We start from the raw sequence: 21,569 nt of genomic DNA on the forward strand, positions 1-21,569 counted from the left end.
CCTGTACATCAACCATAGTGAACTGTTCTCACCATTGACTGTCCAGCTTCTTACTGCATCCTCTATGTACACACTCATCATACAATAACACGATCATGCTTCCTAAATTCCTTTGGGTTTTGAGTTTTGCATTAATTTATCTTATTTCTCTCCTTGTTTGACTGTGTTGCCATACGGGCATCCTGATGCAACATCTGCATCCATTGTTGGATCTTGGTCACAAATCCTCATAGTTATAAACTACATCTGCAAGTTTTTTCTGTAACCATAAGGGTAAGTTGCTTCTTCTCCTGAAAAACAATTTGAATGGAGTGCACCCTGTGGTACTGTGCAGAGTCATGTTGTACACAAATGTCGCGAATTGACCCATTGGTCCCAATTGTCATGCCCTCGGCTAATATAGAGCTGTAACATTTCAGTTAGTGTAAGATTTGTGCACTCTAGTGTGCTGTGTGACTAAGTATGGTAAGCAGTTGTCTGCATTTTGTCTATTCTCAACAGTTTACAGTGTCGCTTGTGAAATTACTGCCCATGTTGCTGAGCAGGTCCGTAGGGATTCCAAAATTCCTAATCACATTTTCCACTAACTTATGTGTGACCGAGTCAGTCAATTAGCCTGATGAAGACAAACTTTGTGAGTGAGTCCTGGATTGTGTTCATGGTAGTGGACCTCCATTATCAGTATCACGTCTTTCAAGTATGAGTTTCGAGGTCGGAGTTAATTCTAATGATTACTTCATCTTCGCTAGTTCCTTTTTTTTATTTCTTTTTTCTAACAACTCTTGCATGATTTTATAAATTTCTCAGTATCTGCCTTCATTCCAGGCCATGTACAATACTGTTTCAGCTGCTCATAAGTTCTCCCCATCCTGTGGTGTCCACCTATAGGGGATATATGCATTTGCATTAACACTGTCAATTTGTTCGCAGGACTCATCACATTCTCTGTGCTTATTTCTGGCATGTCAGTCATACCTTTCCTGTCTGGTGCTACAGTGGCCGCTGCTGAGGCCGCTATCTGTGCTCCAGCTAACTTGGCTTGTCTCTCTACTGATGCGGCCTGTTCCTGCTTATCTCAATGCTTGGCCTTTCTCTTCAGCAGGCTCTTCAGTACTCTGTTCTACCTGTGAATCCCTATCAAGTATGCTTCGGATATGTTGTTGTTGTGGTCTTCAGTCCTGAGACTGGTTTGATGCAGCTCTCCATGCTACTCTATCCTGTGCAAGCTTCTTCATCTCCCAGTACCTACTGCAACCTACATCCTTCTGAATCTGCTTAGTGTATTCATCTCTTGGTCTCCCCCTACGATTTTTACCCTCCACGCTGCCCTCCAATACTAAATTGGTGATCCCTTGATGCCTCAGAACATGTCCTACCAACCGATCCCTTCTTCTGGTCAAGTTGTGCCACAAACTTCTCTTCTCCCCAATCCTATTCAATACTTCCTCATTAGTTATGTGATCTACCCATCTAATCTTCAGCATTCTTCTGTAGCACGGGAAAGTGTATTGTCTACTCGATTCTGCTTACCCTCTTTGTACAGTATCTGATAGTCGTATTACTCTAACTTTAGATGGAACTTCGTCAGCCTAGACTACGGATCAGAAATACTGCCCAACCACACCAGTGGTTTATGGTCGGTAATTGTCCTGAACTTCCTCTCTAATAGGTATGGCCGAAAATTATCTGATGGCCCATACTGTACAGACGTGTTCAAAGTATTATACTAAAGACTTTTTCCCAAAACTTTACATTTATTACACATTTACATCCACATACAGAGTATATTTGTACATTCAATACTTTGTATGCATGCCTTTGTTCTTAAGCAACATTTTCATCCTATTTAGCACAGTTTTTGTTAACTTTTCACATGACATTTTAATATCATTGTCATGGTACCAGATTTCCTCTAGTTTCTCCACGAGATCTTATTTGGTGGTTATTGTAAATTTCCTTATCCTCTGTTTCGCAATAGCCCCTAAATTTTCAGTTGAGTTCATATCAGGGCTATTCTCTTACCAGGCCAACACTTTCAGTTGCTTTTCTTCCAAATAGCTGGAAACGCTTTTGGCTTCGTGGCAAGTTGCTCCAACATGCATAAGAATGGTATCTTTTATTGGGAAACCACTCATTTATTTGGGGGAAAAGTTCCTTTTCAAGGATTTCTTTATATTGTTCTTGCCTCATTGCCCCTTCAGTAATGTGTAATCTGCCATGACTTTCATGGACATCCACTCCAGACCATAATGGTATTGTGATACTTCACACATTGCTGCACACACACTCAGCTCTGAACTGTTCTCCAGGTCTGTGATGAACATAATGCGTGCATTCTTCCATCACAGTGAATACAGACTCATATCTGAAGCATGCCTGAAGCATGTGTACAAAATTGCAAGTTAGAAAAGTTGGTAATAGTAACATAGGAGACCTCAACAGTCCCAACATTCAAATGTGCATTTCTTACATATCAATAAAACATCACAATTTCAAGCCAATGCCCCTCACTTAAGAGATAAGACCCACTTAATTTATTACCATATCATTCCACATACCTTAGCCCAGTCCTCTCTTGTGTACTCCTGAAGTTGTTTAGTCCACTGCAATCTTTTGGTTTTCATGGTAGGTGTGATTTTCTGTTTTTTTCTTGGTCGGCATGCGTTTAAACCACATTCAAACAGTCTCCTCCTCAGTGTCACAGGTGAAACTTCAACAGTCAAACCTTTCAGCTGATGGCTCATGTCTGAAGAAGTAAGTTTACAGTTCATTGTTGCCATGTTTGTAAGTCTTCTCATTGTTGGAGGACTCATTTTTCTTTTACGTCCACATTTTCCTTTCCTGTTTCACCACCTTTCTGCACTGAAAGTTTGATTCTGCTGACAGTTTCTTGTGATATTCTCATTCTGTCAGCAATTTCTTGCTGTGTATAATGACTTTCAGCAAGAAGTGCTACCACAGCCGAAACTTTCCAAGGTGAAACATCTTTTGTCTTCCCCATAACCTCATTTTCTTTGGAAACTTAATGATTTTTTTCTTATAGCTAAAAACATGCAAGTTCACAAGCTATATAATGTCTTGTTAGTGTAGCAAGAAGTTGATAGAATAAATAACAAGCTGAAGCACACCACAGAAACATAAAACATTACTGTAAACACAGTTTCAAAGCATGTACACAGACAAATGTTACCAATTGTGAAAAATTCAGGGATCTGTGAGTTGCTTGGAAGGGAAATTTTGTGGCATCAATCAAACCTTTAAAACAAATCAATTATTACACTTTTCCCACCTACGTTTACACCAGAAAACTTAATAGCATCAAAAATAATCATTTAGTCTAATAATTTTTACATGTCTGTAGCTAGCAACTCATGCTCTACAGTACTATCATTTTGTTCTGCTTTGTTAAGTGTCCTGAATATATTCACGATCAGCAAGTCTTTTTCCATTGGCCTGTGGCTGAGATATGTACCTAGGAAGCGACCACTTGCATCAGTCCTGATCAAAAAGTCTTTATTGAAATCTGGACACTTAGGATCGGAAGGCTAATTACCTCCTCTTTCAGTTGCTGGAACACTTCCTCCTGGGATCTGCCCCATTCATACGAAACTCCTTTCTTCAACAGTTGATCATGAACCATCAGTAGTACAATATCATTCCATTGTTGTCTTCAGTCACGGATATTTTTCTTTTGCTTCCACCTTGGTAATATCGGGTTTTAACCGTTCTGCCATTAGTATGTGTCCCAGAAACTTAACCTCTTTACGGAGCAATTCATATTTATCAACTTGTAACTTTAAGTTTCCCTTCCACAGGCAGTCAAATGCCTCTTTGAGGTGGGCATTGTGCTCATCTAGCAATGAGCCAACTACTGCGATATCATCAAGATACAGGAATATTTTGTTTCCTTGCCATGCCTGTCAGTAAGGTATTAATTATATGCTGAAACGCGGATGGAGCTGCCTTCGGGCCCATCACAATTTTATTATATTCATTATGTCTCATTGTTGTGCTGAATGCCGTCTTCCCTCTGTCCTTCTGGTCTATTAGTATTTGAAAGTAGCCTTTGGTTTGTTCTGGTGTCATAAGTTCTTTGCCTTCCCTAGGCTATCGAGTATCTAATCTATTCTGGGCAATGGATAAACCATATTTAATGACATCTCATTTAATTTCTGGTAGTCTGCTATCACTTGCTATTTTTGTTTCCCACTTGCATCTGGTTTTTTTGGTAAGATGATGAGAGGGAAATTCCATGCACTTGTGCTGGGAGAGATTATGCCAATGGCCAACATTCCCTTTATCTTGTGTTGCAGTGCTTCCTTCTGTGTTTGTGGGATCCGGCAGGGCCTCTAGATTATTGTTGTGCCTTCCGCCTCTGGGACCAATGGAATTTAATGCCTTACCAGTGTAGTGTGAGTGAGCACATCTCCCGATAAATGGAATACATCGTTATAAGCTTGAGCAAAGCTCCTCTAGTGTTACTCATTCTTTATGATTCAGATGTGCAGTATGCATATTTTCCCTTAATAAACTCTGGGATGATTTTATTCTCCTTTCCCTTTCTGGCAGTGTACATCGGACATTGTAATTGCTCAGCGCTGGGACTCGCTGCGTAAATACCTTGGGTATCAGCAACCTGACATTCTGTTATCTGGTGTTCAATGAACTTGTAATATACACTCCTGGAAATTGAAATAAGAACACCGTGAATTCATTGTCCCAGGAAGGGGAAACTTTATTGACACATTCCTGGGGTCAGATACATCACATGATCACACTGACAGAACCACAGGCACATAGACACAGGCAACAGAGCATGCACAATGTCGGCACTAGTACAGTGTATATCCACCTTTCGCAGCAATGCAGGCTGCTATTCTCCCATGGAGACGATCGTAGAGATGCTGGATGTAGTCCTGTGGAACGGCTTGCCATGCCATTTCCACCTGGCGCCTCAGTTGGACCAGCGTTCGTGCTGGACGTGCAGACCGCGTGAGACGACGCTTCATCCAGTCCCAAACATGCTCAATGGGGGACAGATCCGGAGATCTTGCTGGCCAGGGTAGTTGACTTACACCTTCTAGAGCACGTTGGGTGGCACGGGATACATGCGGACGTGCATTGTCCTGTTGGAACAGCAAGTTCCCTTGCCGGTCTAGGAATGGTAGAACGATGGGTTCGATGACGGTTTGGATGTACCGTGCACTATTCAGTGTCCCCTCGACGATCACCAGTGGTGTACGGCCAGTGTAGGAGATCGCTCCCCACACCATGATGCCAGGTGTTGGCCCTGTGTGCCTCGGTCGTATGCAGTCCTGATTGTGGCGCTCACCTGCACGGCGCCAAACACGCATACGACCATCATTGGCACCAAGGCAGAAGCAACTCTCATCGCTGAAGACGACACGTCTCCATTCGTCCCTCCATTCACGCCTGTCGCGACACCACTGGAGGCGGGCTGCACGATGTTGGGGCGTGAGCGGAAGACGGCCTAACGGTGTGCGGGACCGTAGCCCAGCTTCATGGAGACGGTTGCGAATGGTCCTCGCCGATACCCCAGGAGCAACAGTGTCCCTAATTTGCTGGGAAGTGGCGGTGCGGTCCCCTACGGCACTGCGTAGGATCCTACGGTCTTGGCGTGCATCCGTGCGTCGCTGCGGTCCGGTCTCAGGTCGACGGGCACGTGCACCTTCCGCCGACCACTGGCGACAACATCGATGTACTGTGGAGACCTCACGCCCCACGTGTTGAGCAATTCGGCGGTACGTCCACCCGGCCTCCCGCATGCCCACTATACGCCCTCGCTCAAAGTCCGTCAACTGCACATACGGTTCACGTCCACGCTGTCGTGGCATGCTACCAGTGTTAAAGACTGCGATGGAGCTCCGTATGCCACGGCAAACTGGCTGACACTGACGGCGGTGGTGCACAAATGTTGCGCAGCTAGCGCCATTCGACGGCCAACACCGCGGTTCCTGGTGTGTCCGCTGTGCCGTGCGTGTGATCATTGCTTGTACAGCCCTCTCGCAGTGTCCGGAGCAAGTATGGTGGGTCTGACACACCGGTGTCAATGTGTTCTTTTTTCCATTTCCAGGAGTGTACATTCTGTCTCAAACTGTCACTAGGGCTTTGGGTATATATACCCTGGTTTAATCTCCTGTCTCGAAATAACCATTTCGGTGCCTAGCCTACTCGACACTCAGACCTTTAAAATCTTTTCTTCCAGTGACCCGATAACTACTTCAGGTTCACCATGGTTATTATGTGGCCAGTTAATCTTCAGCCTCCATTTGAATAACTTCTTATTGCTTCCCAGACTGTTAGGCTATTGACAGCTTTCTGTTCCTTGTTCACTTGAGGCAGCGGGTGATTGTAATTTATGTGTTTGTCCAGTGGTTTGAGTCACACATTTGCCCTTACGCCAGGCTGTGTGGCTATCATCTTTGGTCTTGTGTTTTCTCTGTGACTTGCCACTTCTTTTCATGATGCCACCGTACCGTGGTTACTACCATATTTTGTTGCTAATGCACAACTCTCTTTCTGCCTCTTGGTTTCTATTATTTTGTACCATGATTTGACTGATAGTTGCGTCTTCCGTAGCTTCTCTCAGTTCAATCGATTCGCCCTGTACCCACATTTCTCTGCTTGCATAATCCAACATGACCTTGTTCTTTTCCAGGAACTCTTTCCCCCATAATCTGTCAAAAGGTAAATCAATTCAAGCATCCACAGCCTTTAATTGTATGACACATTTGGTCGCCGTTCTAGTTTGCAGCCGTATTGACACTTGGCCTTCTGTTCAGATTGCTTGGTTTGCAATACTCTTTATTGTTACTGCCTTTCTGGGGTCCCATTTCACATGTTTGTGAGGTTTAATTCAATTAATAACTTCATTTCTGTGCCGTTTACATCTATGCTTTGTGACCATACAAAGTCATTCTTTCTGCAGCAGTGAGCAGTTCTTATTACCCCTGACATATTGTAATGAGACTGTTGCATTATGCTCATTTCTCATTTCCCAGTGCGTTCTTTCTTCATATATTGGCGCACCTACTTTCTTGGCATTCCCGAGAATAGTGTCCAGGTCAGTGATGTGTGAAGTGTCTCACAGGTTTTGCCTTGGTGCACAGTGGAGTGTGACCAGTCAAATTGCACTGCTTGCATCGTATGGATGGAGGACACTGGGGTCATGAAACTTTTCCCTTGAGCTCCCTGACATCTCTCTCTTTAATGGATAACCATATACGCTTGGATCCATGGGGAACCTCCCTCACAGTGTTTGCCCTCCATACGGTATATTTCTGCCTACAGTCTCATGCTATATGTCCTCTTCTACTGCATCTGAAACATTTGGTTGGTTTTGCTCTGGCTGGGTCATGTAAGCCACATGGTGCTTCTATTTCTCGGACATATTGCACATTCCTTGGACGCAGCTAAATCAGTGGAGTCCAGTAAAGTTAACTTCTTCCCTTGAACTCATAGTACAGTGTTTATTTTACTGCCGTATAATCCTTGAATAAAGACCACTCTTCACAGTTTCCCCCAATTAATGCATTAGTACCTACCATCTCCTCATCTTCCATGACTTGTTTCATGGTTTCTCTGAAATGGAATTGTATGGTGTCCACACAAGAGCCCCTTTGAACCACACTTTCTTCTTTCCTTTGCCAACTATAGAACATCTGACACATGAAAAAAATGAAGAGTGTGTTTGTTCTCATAATTCTCTAATAATATTACCCTCACTTCGGACCATTCCTCCGAATGATCTCATATTAATAACTTACTGTGAGCAGAGCCCGTTATCCATTTAATGATATATTTTGAAAATACTGCCTTAGCTTTAGATTCTACTAATTTATAGGCACTGTCACAGTTTATTGACAAATTCTGATAACTGTTATCACTCTCCATCATGTTTAGAGGTCTCACTGTAATTCAAGTATAGCCTATACCTGTCGGGGACTGATGAACTTCAAGATCATTTTCTGATGCCATTAGAACTAAGCTTGCCAATCATTGTTGTGAGGTGAACTCGTCACTCACATTGACAGCGCGATGTGTTTTCTCTTGCTGGGGTGAGCCTCCTGCTGACAGCCTGGTACCATTATGGCATGGTGCTACACCCCCTCGGTGCATGGTGGTGCGGCGCGGCTCCCTCGATGCTGCGATGGTGCAATGCAGTGCTTGTCTACCTATTCCTGCACACCGAACTGGCTATTCCACCACTGAATTTAAATTTGACCCCACACCTGGCACCATTCTTAACACCCGAGATGGAATTAGAAAGACATGTGCAAAGTGCGACAGGGGAACTTACCTCATTCTAGAATGTTGGCCACCTACTGTTGTCCTGACCTCGGCTGAAAGTAGACTGTTGAGTGGTGTAGAGCACAGAACTCTGTAGGATTTGGATGTAAATCATATCTGGTAGGAAGGAATACATTCCCTGGAAGAACTCCCTACCACATTCCCTACATACAAGTTACTACTTATAAGTATGCAGAAGTGTTCATATTAGGTAGTACTACTCTTGTCTTCAAAGTACAAGTTGTACTGTGGTGGAGGCTAGTGAATTTTTCTAAGTACTGCCTATTCTAAATAATAAAAAGTCCAGCCCTTGACCCTTAGTGACACAGAGCTATTGTTCTGGACAACAACTGTTCTGCTCTCCCTTCCAGGCAGTGGTTCGCCTATTTATAAGGATCCATTGCATGCTGGACCACCCTTCTGGAGTGTTCCATGATGATTGTGTCGATTGCAATCGTCATGTGTTTGCTGCATGACGTCTGCTGTGCTTTTACTTGTCAACACTGGTGCCTGTGCTGTTGAAGGCTCAAGTTGCTTATCTTACTGCTAGCCTCATGATGCTCCAGAGTCCGCTTCTAGTTAGCTGGTCAAACACTGGCTATCAGCATCCAACTCATCACACACATATTTCACTTCCTCTCACCAATAAATGGTTTCCCTACTTGGTTAGTAACTTAAGCTGAATACTTTACTGTTGAATATTTTACCCTTCGCAACAATCCAGCAAAAGAAAATGAAACCACAAAGTTCACAAAATATTATTATGTGATATATTAATTCATTGCCTAATGTAAACAGGTTGTTTACATCACTTTCTTTAAATAAATGCATTCTCATTTCACAGATCTCATAGGTCAGTTTAGGTGACAGGTCAGTGAACTCAAGAGAGGTAGAGAGAGGGCAGAGTGAGATGAGTCCTGACATTTCTTTTTACAACCCAACCTGGGCCACCCCAGTAGCTTTTAACTTTCGAGGAAAGGTAGCAGTGATAGCAAGTAGTCTTGTTCTTCAGTTTGTTAATATTGCTCAAGTATTACTCAGAAATAAACTGCTGAATGTAAGTCATTAATTGCATGAAAGGAAAATGAAGGTACTCAATACCTAGCTTTCAGAAGTAACAGTTCCTTCATCAGGAAGAAGAGAGAGATAATATTTTGCTTTTACACTTTGTGGGTATGTAAACTGGTGTACATTAATTTGATAATCCCTGCTACCAAGGAAGACAGCCAGTAACTGGTCAGTTAATGACTGAAAGGAGGTTAGTATATCATGAAATGAACACCATTTATTTAAAAAAAAAAGAATGTGTGAACTAGAGGCAGAGGCAACTGTGAAGAGGCTAGAGTGGAGTGATTATGAAATCAACAGTTCAAAACATTATGTACTCATATACTCATAATGCCTATTTTACAGGCAAAAAATGTTTATGTACCTCTTGCTGCGAGGTGTTTTCAGTCCTATTTAAAACATTAGTTTTTAGACAAAAGTCTCAAATACAAGCACTTTTAGAGGTAAGTATATTTTGAGTGAAAACATTTTTGAAAAATACTCTCCGTATGTTATCTCCAGGCATCAGATATACAAAGTGTTTGTGAGGAAAAAGATTTACTTTAGAAACACAGGTCAGTTATCCCAATCTTGGGGGACAAAAATGCAAAGCACTTGATCTGTAATCAATGCTATTAAATTCTTTTCTGGAATTTAGCACAGAATCCTCAGTTTTATTCGAGACAGTTTGAGAGAACAGGTATCTAAACAGGATTATACTGAAGTTTCAATATCAAGTAGGATCTTTCCTGTCGAAGTGCCACATTGTGGTACCGCTTTCTGTTTCCTGGGGCTGTCGATCGTGCAATGTGAAAGCACTTTATTGCTTGAAAATATTTACGTACTGTGATGAATTTGATCTATGATCACAAGAAGATAATGCAGATTGTGATATTTGTATTTTCCTCACCAATTTGTGTCAAACCGTTATCATATCTCCTTTCTGAAGCCAAAGAATTACATTTAGATTTTTCAGTCTTTATGTATAGAAATTCAACCTGTGTATGTTTGAGGTCACAAAACTCCAAAAGTAATCAATTGACTGACTGACTGCAAGGCTGTATTCAAATATGTGTGTGTTTTATAAAGAAATTTTTAATATAAATAACAACAAAAATAACCAATTATTGATAATATAATGTAAGTGGATAGATACAAAAATATACTCACCATGCAGCAGCAGGGGAACACACATGAAAGGATTTAACTTTTACAAGCTTTTGGAGCCAGTGGCTCCTTTTGGCAGAAGAGTTGAAGGGCAAGAAAAAGGACTGGAAAGTCTTAGGGAAAGGGGTACTGTTTAGAAAAGTCACCCAGAATACCAGGTCTGGGAAGACTTGCCAGATGGGATGAGAAGGTAAGACCAATTGTTGGGGACCACACCAGACGAGATTTGGAAAGCTGGAGCTTAAAGGTGGAAGACAGGGTAATATACAAGACAGAGATTACTACTAAAATATCATGCATGACTTAAGAGCATTGTATGTAACTGAGGTGGGAGCGGGGATGGCTAAAAAATGAAGTCAGAAAATGAAATATGTAGAAAACTGAAATGGACTGAAGAAAGGAGTAGTTACTGTGAATAAATGCTGAGACACAAGGAATTAGCATAAATTAAGGCCAGGTGGGTGGCGAGAACCTAGGACATGTTGTTGTGCTAGTTCCCACCTGCAGAGTTTTGAGAAACTGGTGTGTGGAGGAAGAATCCAGATGGCGCATGCGGTGAAACAGGCACCGAGGTCATGTCTGTCATGATGTACAGCATGTTCTGCTACAGGATATTGTGTGTTGCCTGTATGCACCCTCTGCCTATGCCCTTTCATTCTGACTGATAACTGGGTGGCAGTCATGCTGATGTAAAAGGCCGAACAGTGTTTACATAACAGCTGGTATATGACGTGTCATTTCACAGGTGGCTCTACCTTTGTTAGTATATGTTTTGCCAATTACAGGACTGGAATAGGTAGTGGTAGGAGGGTGCATAGGGCAAGTCTTACAGTGGAGACAGTCGAAGGGTAGGGAGATAGGTGCTGAAGGAGCATAGGGTCTGACAAGAATATTGCAGAGATTGGGAAGGCTATGAAAAGCTATTCTAGGTGTGGTGGGCAAAAATCTCAGACAGAAGGCATATCATTTTAGGGTATGATTTTAGGAAATTATGGCCTTGTCGAAGTAGCTCATGATGTATTCAAGATCAGTATAATACTGGGTGATAAGCGGTGTGCTGTGTAGTTGTTTTTTGGAGGGATCAGCAGTACCAGCATTGGATGTGATGGCCTGGGAAATCTGCTTTTGAACTATACTGTTGGGATAATTATGTCCAGTGAATGCTGAAGTGAGAGTGGTGGTTTATTGCTGTAAAGAGTCTGCATCCGAACAAATATGTTTGCCTCTAATGCCAAGGCTGTATGGGAGGGAACGTTTGACATGGAAAGGATGGCAACTGTCAGAATGTACAGGTAAGTACTGTTGTTTTTTAGTAGGGTTGTTGTGGATGGAAGTGTGATGCTGGCCTTTAGTGAGGATGAGATCAACATCAAGGAAAGTGGCATGGGATTCGAAACAGGTCCATGTGAAATTTAATTGGTAGAAGGTATTTAGAGATTCCAAGAATTTTAACAGGTGAGCCTCACCATGAGTCCATACCTGCATAGATGGCATCAATAAATCTAAACCAAACCAGGGGCTGAAGATTTATGGCTCCCAGGAAAGCCCCCTCCAAGTGACCTATGAAAATGTTGCCATAGGAAGGAGCCATCCTGGTTGCTGTGGGTGTACCCCTTGTCTGTTTGTATGTCTGCCCCTCAAAAGTGAAGTAATTGTTGGTATGTATAAAGTTGATCAAGATGAGCAAGAAGGATGTCATAGGCTTGGAATCAGGTAGTTGTTGACTAAGGAAATGTTGAGCAGCAGACAGACCATGTGCATGGAGGATGTTGACATAGAGGGAGATGGCATCAGTATTGACAAACAAGATGTGTGGTGGGAGTGAGACAGGCACGGATTTCAGATGATCTAGGAAATGGTAGGTATCTTTAATATAGGAGGGAAGTCTTTGTATTGTGAGTTGCAGGTGTTAAACAACTAAGGTAGATATATGTGTTCAGTGGGTGCTTTTAAGCCAGCAACTGTAGGACAACCACGATGATTGGATTTGTGGATCTTATGAAGAAGATAAAAGGTGTGGGGTGCGTGGTTTGGGCAGCATAAGAAGTTCTTTGGATTGAGGTGTAAATCCATGTGAGGTGCCTGAGGATTTTAGGAGGGACTGCAGGTCAGCTTTGTTGGTCAAGTACCACAGTGGTAGATCCTTTTGCTGGGAGTACAATGATAGAGTCATCAGCTTTTAGGGAATGTAGAGCCTGGAGGTCTGCACAAGACAGGTTAGAACCATGTTGTAGGAACCTGAGGAAGGGTTGTGAAGCAATGCTGGATGTGAGGAATTCTTGGAAGGGATGATTTTGAGGTAGTGGTGGTGGATCAAGTTGGGATCGTGGTCAGAACTGTTTGAGGAAGGGTTCAATGTCAGGTTTGCTGTTGGAAAGGTTTTGGTATTGGGTTGCAAAGTGACATTTCCAATGGCTATTACTTGTTAAGGAAAGTAGGTCCTTCACCAAAGCAGCATAATCAAATGCAGGTTTAGGGCTGAAAGTAAGGCCCAGATAATTCAGGAGGGAAGAGTGCTTTAGATGAGAGGTTAAGGACACTGGACTGTTGTGACTGGTTCTTGGGATTATGGGTTATTCTTGGTCTGGGAGGCAGTGGTGAAGGCTGTGGGATGTTAAGGAGGTTGGCCAAGCTTGGTTTGTAGGAGCGGAGTGGTGGTTGATGGTGTGGCTGTTTAGGGAGCTGCAGAGGGATAGGAAGGGAAACACTACTGTTCAGGTGATTTAGGAGAATGTGGGACAGCTTTTTGAGGTGAAGTCTGGCATGTTGTTGCAGTTTGAAGTTGGCTTGGTGGATGATACCATTCAAGGAAACATGAGGGGCAGATAACTACAGGATTTTGTAGAAGGAGGGAAGTTTGGTAGAGTGGAAATTTGCTGGTGAGGCATATAGGTCGCAGATTAGCTGGGTAAGAGCAAAAGATTGCTGTATTTGAAATTGTAAAAGAACCTGGTGTAGGGTAGGTAGGGTTGCATCGAGAAATGGGGACTTTCAATGTTAGCCCTTTTGAAGTAACTCCACGGGACAAGCAGGTTTCAAGAAAAAGAATGTGGGACTTTAATTTCGATAGCACAAAAGCATATTTTCGAAACGAACGGATGTAATAGGTGATGAGATACATCATTGCAAGAGAGGACAGTTTGGAGTGTTAAAAATGGTGGGACTGGCTAAATGAGCGGCAGAGGATGGAAAAATATAGAAAAATGGAAGAAAAGCTGAGAAAAAATTTGGAAAAATCAGAAAAATTTGCACAAAAATCTTGAGAACAGAAAATGGTTAACAAGAGGCAATGAGTGGGCGAGAACTTCTCGCCACAAGAGTGGTCTATATGATCCAAAAAACTGATTGGAAATAAAAACAAAAGATAGGCAATGATGTGAAAGGAGATGAAATATGAAAAAATTGGCCAGATAGAAAAGGAAAGTCACAGGAGATAATGTAAACATGCCATCTTTGCGGGTATGGACACATGGTGAGGCTGACCTGTGCAAAACTCCTGGAATCAGTTGCCATCCTTTCCTTGTCAAACGTTCCCTCTCATACAGTCCCGGCATTCGAGGCAAACGTATTTGTTTGGATGCAGACACTCTAAAGCAATACACCAACACTCCCACTTCAGCCTTCACTGAACATAATTATCCCAACAGCCTAGTTCAAAAGCAGATTTCCCGGGCCATCACATCCAATCCTGGTACTGCTGATCCCCTGGTCCTGAATGTGTCAATGAGCTATTTCTACAAGACCATGATTTCTTAAAATCATGCCCCAAAATGAGATCCGAGCTGTCTGAGATATTGCCCACCACACCTACAATAGCTTTTCATTGCCCTCACAGTCTCCGCAATATCCTTTCAGACCCTATGTTCCTTCTGCACCCATCTCCCTATCCTTTGACCATCCTCACTGTAGGACTTTCCCTATGCACCCTCCTACTACCACCACCTATCCTAGCCCTGTAATTGGCAAAACATATACTAATGAAGAGAGAGCCACCTGTGAAATGACTCATCATATACCAGCTGTTATGTTAACACTGTTCCGCTGTTTACATCCACATGATTGCCACCCAGTTATCAGTCAGAATGAAACGGCATAGGCAGAGGGTGCATACAGGCAACACACAATATCCTGTAGCAGAACATGCTGTACATCATGACAGACATGACCTCGGTGCCTGTTTCACCGCATGCGCCATCTAGATTCTTCCTCCGCACAGCAGTTTCTCAGAACTCTGTAGGTGGGAACTAGCACTACAACATGTCCTAGACTCTCGCCTGGCCTTAATTTATGCTAATTCCTTGTGTCTCACCATTTACTCACAGTAACTACTCCTTTCTTCACGCAAATTTAGTTTTCTACATATTTCATTTTCTGACTTTATTTTTTAGCCATCCCCGCTCCCACCTCAGATACATACAATGCGCTTACCTTTTCACTCTTAACTCGTGCATGATGTTTTAGTAGTGATTCTGTCTTGTATATTACCCGTCTTCCACCTTTAAGTTCTCAGGTTTCAAATCTTGTCTGGTGCAGTCCCCAACAATCATTGTTACCTTCTCATCTCATTCAGTAAGTCTCCCCTTACCTGCTGTTCTATGTGACTTTTCTAAATGGTATGCCTTTCCCTAAAACTTCTCAGTCCTTTTCCTTGAACCCCCTTCCTTGCCTTTCAACTCTTCTGCTAGAAGAAGAGCCACTGGCTCCAAAAGCTTGTAAAAGTTAAATCCCTGTGTGTGTGTGTGTGTGTGTGTGTGTGTGTGTGTGTGTGTCCCTGCTGCCACTTGGTGTGCAGATCTTTTATCTATCCATTTACATTATAATTTTTAACCTATGTAATGTATGAAGGGGAAATATTAATACCAACAATCATGGAAAGTTCTTGAGCAATTTACTTCAGATTTTTACATAATACTTTAATGTTCATTTGGACAGACATATGCTACATATTTTAATATATGTAACTTATAAATGTACATTTGTTATGAATAATGGGGAAACACTGTTGCCAAAAATCTCAAAACATTCTTAACAGATTTCCTTGAAATTTTACACAAATGAACATTCAGTTAGACTTAGGCTATATACTTTTTTTAGTATATATGTAAAATCTCAAAAAGTACTAAATTGATTTACTTCAAATTTTTACACATTACTGTAATAAATGTTTGGACACAAATAGGCTACATATTTTTAATATTTATGTAATATGTAGGAGAATCAGAATTTGCAATAACAGCAAACAAGTCTGAATGTCAGAGAGAGATGGGGGGGGGGGGGGGTTAATGGAGAGGGGGAGGGGCTGAGCAGAAGATGAGAGGGGGAGTATGATGTGGACAGGGACATGGGAGGAGACAGAGATTAGAATGTACATCCACTTCCCACAAATATTTAGCAATTTCCCATTTAACCCGACTGAGCCACAGCCATGTCTGGCTCGGGACAGCTAGTACTTTATAAATATCAAGTTGTCAGTAGTAATATCTCCCTAGTATGCTGCCTGCCACCTTGGTCATCATTGATTCTAATTAGGCTTCTGAATGAAAAATGAAAGTGCTCAAGGCATTGCATTGGGATGTGGAACTACGAAACAAAAATATTAACACCATGAAGCAGAAATAATTAAATTCTTGAAATTAGTGATAATGATATTGAACACTTTATTTCTAATAAAAAAGTCTTTTTTGCCCAATTTGGTTTGAACGTCATCCACTTGACGACAGATGCTTTATGATGCAATGGAAGTTAAAGATTTTGTCAGGTCTCTACATCTAGTTAATAAACTGCCAGTTGTAAATGTTCCGACTGAGACAGGCATTAAATTTGTGGAAAATTAAAATGAATTATTTACAAAAAAAAAAAAAAAAAAGAGGAAAAGAGGCATTATGTTCTTCAGAATGTATGTGCATATTTCCATAAGTTTTCAAGGCAAAGAAAGAGACTATGAAATTATAGGAAAATTTAAAAGGAAATTTTGTTTTTGTGTCATATTTGCCTCTCAGACTTTTTACATGGTACCATAATGAAATTTCACTCTGCAGTGGAGTGTGCAGCAATTGGCAGATTTAAACTGTGCCAGAATGGAACCCGAGAGTGGGAATTTTTGTGTTTTGCAGGAAGATGCTTTATCGACTGAACTATCTGAACATGACTCACCGCCAAACCTCACCACTAAGCCAAATCTCCACAGTAACCTTTCTAAAGGAAGAAGAAGAAAGGAATATTGAGTTTAATGTCCTGTCAATGTCAAGGTCATTAGGAAAAGAGCACAAACTCAGATTGTGTCAGGGATGGGGAAGGAAATTGGCTGTGCCCTTTGAAAGAAACCATCCCAGCATTCTTTTGGAGTGATTTAGGGAAATCATGGAAAACCTAAATCTGGATGGCCGGATGCAGGTTTGAACAGTTGTCATCCCAAATGTGAGTCCACTGTGCTAGCCACTGCGCCACCTTGCTCAGCAATATCCTTTCTTCCATGAGTGCTAGCCCCACAAGATATGCAGAACAACTTCCACGAAGTTTGGATTGTAGAAGATGAGGTAATGGCAGAAGTAAATCCGTGAGGGCAGGTTTTGAGTCATGCTGCAATAGCTTAGTCAGCAGAACACTTGACCAGCAATGGAAAATGTACCAGGTTTGACACCTAGTCCGGCACACAGTTTTAGTCTGGCAGTATGTTTCAAATCAGCGTACACTCTGCTGCAGAGTGAAATTTCATTCTGGAAACAAACACCTTGGCTGTGGCTAAACCATATCTCTGCAATAGTCTTTCTTCCAGAAGTGCTATTCCCACGAGGTTTGCAGGATAACCTTTGTGAAGTTTGGAAGGTAGGATATGGACTGGTGGAAATAAAGATGTAAGGGTAGGTCGTGAGTAATTTTTGGATAGCTCAGTCTGTGAGCACTTGTTGGCAAAAGCAAATATTCCTGGTTTGACTCCCAGTCTTGCACACAGTGTTAACCTGTCAGGAAGTTTTTGTGTATAGTAATTTTACAGATTGTAATTCTGATTGGCCATTTTTGAGCCTTCTCGTGGGACTTCAGTTTCTACTTATGAGCTGAAAGGGTGTGGTCAGTGTATAAAACTATTTGCTGACATTTTATCCTCATGTGTGGGAGACATCTTCTGAGATAAGCCTAGCATCTATGAAGATGTATCCTACAGATGAGAACAAAACTCAGTAAATAGTTTTGTTCATCTGCCACAGCCAATCGACCCAAAGGTTTTAATTGAAGTTTACACCAGCCCTGTAAGCCTTCATAGTACTACTTCTTGTAGAATAATTTCAGTGCTCAGTCAAATTCTTCACACAGCATCATACTTCCCATCTCATCGTCATTTGCTTCCTGTACCCTTTCTATAATACTGCCTTCAAGATTATCTCTTGTAGAGAACTCCTGTGCATTCCTTCCACATAGCTGCCAACTATTATGGATTGTCCATAATTATTATCGATTTACCACCTTCATTGCAGAGTTACAGACTGGTACACTAAAAAATTTTGGAAATGAACATTATTGATTTCATGTTCTAAAAAGAATTGGAAAAGATACTGTTTGCTTTCTGCTAGTCATATGCAACTAAAATGTTTTATAGATTGTGATGATTTCATTGCAGAGACATACAAGTCTAGTGTGACATCTAATGGTGGAACTAAGAAAATTGGTAGACATATCATCCGCGTGCAAAGTTGTAACCACCTGTGAATCTACGCATGCATACCAGGTGGTGTTAACGTGCGCATGCCCCTTTGAGTTTCGGATGGTATTTCCAGTGATTATGCTATTTCTGTATAGAGCCCATGTGCGGAAACACCAAAGTGTCAGTACAGTAGATGGCAGCATAATGAAAAAATGGAAAAGTGGAAAACTGGACATAAATTTTGGAAACAGTATAGTGAAGAATGGCCATGTTTGGTAAAATCAGATAAATCAGACCAACGTGTGTTTTGTACAGTGTGTTCATGACACATTTCTATAAAGCATGCTGGTCTTGATGATTGCTGTCGTCATGTTATGTCTAAGTATGTGTAGACCTAATGAACCTGAAGTCTTCAAATGGGCCATTGTTATCATTCGGAATAAAACATGATGAGGAAGACTCTGTCATCAATGTGGAAATGCTTTTAAGTTCATTTCATGTTGAACATGACCTGCCAGTTTCTTGTGCAGATTATACTTCACAGTTGTTCAAAAAAATGTTTCTTGAGTATCAGATTGCTAAAAAAATACATTTGTGGAAGAACTAAAACAACAGAGGTTATAAATTCTTTGGCATTTGGAAAACAGTACAATGTAACAGAATACTTAAAAGAAAACCCCTTTTCTCTTGCAACTGATGGTAGCACAGACATTAAAGATGTGAAGCTATGTCTAGCTGGCATTACTTTGATATTAAGCAGGAAAAGGTGTGCACCACAACACTATTCCTTACTGGAATCAAGTTCAAATATTAGCAAAGAAATTTTTAATATCTTGAGTGGCGAACTGCTAAGAAAAGGAATTCCCTAGATAAAAGTGCATTTCAGTTGCATGTGATAATGCAAGTACAGTAGTGGAACATACGAAAGCTCCACCATACACAAGAATTCAGTCTTGTTCCTGCCATCTACTTCATTTAGCTGGATGAGAAATTGTGAAAAGCCTACAACATTATGATACTGAAGAACTGGTACTGGACATTTTCTACTTTCTCCAGAAGAGTTCAAAAAGAAAGTATGCTTTTAAACTTTGTCAAAATATGTTTGGCACTAAACCCCATAAAGTACTTATGTATGTTTGTACAAGATGCCCCTCTCTGCTCCAGTTAATAGAAAGAATAACTGAACATTGGGAACCTGTTGTAAAATTTCAAAGTGAGAAAGCTTAACAAAACGTAAACAATGTTCACTTATCTAGAGTGTGCCCTGTTCTAAATGATCCAGTAACTAAGCTGTATCTCCTTTTCTTGTGTAATACTGTTTTGTTATTTACCAAAGTATTCCTTCAGAATGAAGAGTCAATAAATCACAGACTTCCTAGCATCCTAAATAACTTATTTACAGATTTGTTTGTGAGCTTTGTACCTGCATCTCGTAGTTTGCTGGAAGTGAAATTTCAAATAATAAATATCACAAAGGGGATGAAGATATTGTCATTGGTGTAGACACTAGAAGCTACATTCGGCACAGCAAGCTTGAAAAATCTGTTGTTACAAAATTTTATGAAGCTGTCAGAAGATATTTCATCAGCTCATGTATTCTGTCAAAGAAAAATTTCCACATGATGATAGAAGTTATAGATATTTGATCTACGACAAGAAAATCTTTATTGTCAGTTGTGAAGGTGAATGAAGTATTCCTGATGTTCTGAGTGATTGCGAAAAAAACACATTATAATTGGAGTTTTCAAGATACCAGTTTGATGAGTTTGGAATGGTGGAAGAAGAGAGAACTGATAGTACTTCGTACAAAATATCTGCTATGTGTGATGCATCAGGCATTTAAAAGCATCAATCACTGAGCAGGCTTATGCTTGTGTTACTGATTATTGCTTGTAGTAATGCTGCCTGTGAGAGAGTTTTTAGTACTGTTAGGAAAAACAGTACTGAATTTCGATCTAGTATGAATAAGGGAACATTGAGTGCTTTGATCATCAGTAAATGAACCATTTATCTTCAGGAAGGGCATGTTACCAAAATAATTTTACACAGGATCATATTCAGGCTGTGAAGAGTACTACAAGATTATCAGTCAGGAGAAAACTATAGTCAGTCACCAGTGAGGGGTCTATATTATACAAGTAGTAGGTCCAGCAAGAAGAGACAGTGGATGAGAAAGACTTGTAAATATTTTTATATAAAACACTGAAGATGTGCCTCTCACTTCATTATGTAAATTGATGATTTTGTTTGCATGTTTTACTTTCTTTTTAATTAATAATTTTGAGAGATATACATGTATTGATTTCGTGGTATTTGTAAATTACAGAAATGTTTCTAAAGCACCTTTACATTTACTATAATGCGCTTTAGCTTTTCCCATTTAACCTGATTTTTTTTTCATTTACAGTTGCTTTACTCACTGGAAAATCATTTTTATTTAGAGCCAAAAGTGTCTGAAGTACAGTGTTTAAAGGCTCAAAACAGAATTCTTACTTTAAAAATTTTCCAATTAAATCGCTCCAGGCAAATGAAAGGACACAGCCAATTTCCTTTCCCATCCTTGGCATAATCTGAGCTTGGGCTCCGTCTCTAAAGAACCTCAATGTCAATGGGACATTAGACTCTAAGCAGCAGCAGCACCCCCCCCCCCCCCCCAAAAAAAAAGGGAGAGCCCACAAACCCACTTCTATATTTTCCATGCAATTACTGACAGCCACTTCTCATGGTTGGCAGCTATGCTTCCATCTTTTTGCCTCCTCCTCCTGCTCCTTTTGTGTAGCAATAGCTTGCCGTCTGAGGTTGTTGTATCCATAAGGGTACTTCTCCTTTCTCGAAACTTCTTTTCAGTTTTCCTGTAGATGGCATCTGCATTTGGGTTTCTCTTCTAGCCATTCCTGCTTTCTTACTTTTTACTCTTTATAATTCTCATTTTTTAGCCCCTGTATTACTTTTTACCTGCTTCGTTTGCCTCTGTGTTATTTCCAGTTACATTCATTAAACTTATTTTCAACATAATGAATATATCATCTTAATATAAGTATGAAAAAGTAGTATTTATTCTGCTGATGTGTTCGACCAAAAACTCTGATGAATTTACTTTTTGCTACAGTTTGTCTCGGATGATGCACACAGCCAGCTTGCTAAATTAATATATGTGGTTTGGCTACTAATATTTCATATTCTTAATAAAAACTTAATGTAAAAGAGCCTCTGAAACCTTCACGGTCTTTTAACGTATAATTTTTGATCATATTTTTAAATAGAACATCTATAATTAACATACCTACACATTCACACACTGTCCTGCCTGTGAACTTGATCTGTTTCATTGGATACTCAGTGCACTACTGTATTTACGGTCAATCAGTATAGTCAAAAATACATTGCGAAAACCAATCATCACTGA

At 40.9% G+C, this 21,569-nt stretch overlaps 1 protein-coding gene across 1 annotated transcript in view; it reads left to right on the forward strand.

Moving 5' to 3' along the window:
• The window catches only part of LOC126175655 (arf-GAP with dual PH domain-containing protein 1-like), a 138,507-nt gene that overhangs the window by 115,485 nt on the left and 1,453 nt on the right, over positions 1-21,569 (forward strand). The window lies entirely within an intron of this gene.

The sequence above is a fragment of the Schistocerca cancellata genome, chromosome 3 (assembly GCF_023864275.1).
Source record: "Schistocerca cancellata isolate TAMUIC-IGC-003103 chromosome 3, iqSchCanc2.1, whole genome shotgun sequence".
NCBI lineage: Eukaryota > Metazoa > Arthropoda > Insecta > Orthoptera > Acrididae > Schistocerca > Schistocerca cancellata.